At 32.7% G+C, this 599-nt stretch overlaps 1 non-coding gene across 1 annotated transcript; it reads right to left on the bottom strand.

The window, feature by feature from the left end:
- Positions 1 to 238: 238 nt before the first annotated feature.
- Positions 239 to 354, bottom strand: LOC118591703. Its single transcript, XR_004945993.1, has one exon. It is a non-coding gene; the product is annotated as a U5 spliceosomal RNA (small nuclear RNA).
- Positions 355 to 599: the final 245 nt, after the last annotated feature.

Here is a 599-nt window from a genome sequence, read left to right as displayed (position 1 = left end):
TTGGCAGGCTATTATGTACTGCCTCCATGCAACTGCTCTATCTAATCTTGTAATAGAGATGTTTGAAAATATTGTATTGTCTTGTAAGAGTTTTTAGGTAGGGTCTTTAATATTACTTTTATTTCCTCATTACTTTTTGTAAATCTCTCACAACTATTTGACATTATAAAAAGTTTCAAAAATTGATGTTACATATTTCACCTTCTTGTCATTTTATTTTTATTTTTATTTTTATTGCAGCCCTGCACACACAGGACACCAAAAAATTAGTTTAAGACTCAGAGTTGTTCCTCTCCACAGAAATCGTTAGTAAAAGGCGAAAGATTTATACGATCTGAAGAGAAACCAGAGTATGTCATTCTATTTTTAATAATAATTTTATTTATATTAACATACAATTTTATCATGTCTCTTCTCCCCTTTCCTCCTGGTAAGTCCTTCCATGACTCCCCCCTTACTCTCTTTCAAATCCATGGCTTCTTTTTCTTTGATTATTATTGCCTCAAATATTTAGCTATAGAAATACAACCTACTGAGTCCCTGTAGTGGTACTTTTATGTATATGATTCCAGGAGTGACTTGACCAACTAGGGGGCTCA

The sequence above is a fragment of the Onychomys torridus genome, chromosome 9 (assembly GCF_903995425.1).
Source record: "Onychomys torridus chromosome 9, mOncTor1.1, whole genome shotgun sequence".
Lineage (NCBI taxonomy): Eukaryota > Metazoa > Chordata > Mammalia > Rodentia > Cricetidae > Onychomys > Onychomys torridus.
The sequence above is the reverse complement of the archived record's forward strand: the minus strand, read 5'-3'. Positions and strand labels throughout refer to the sequence as shown.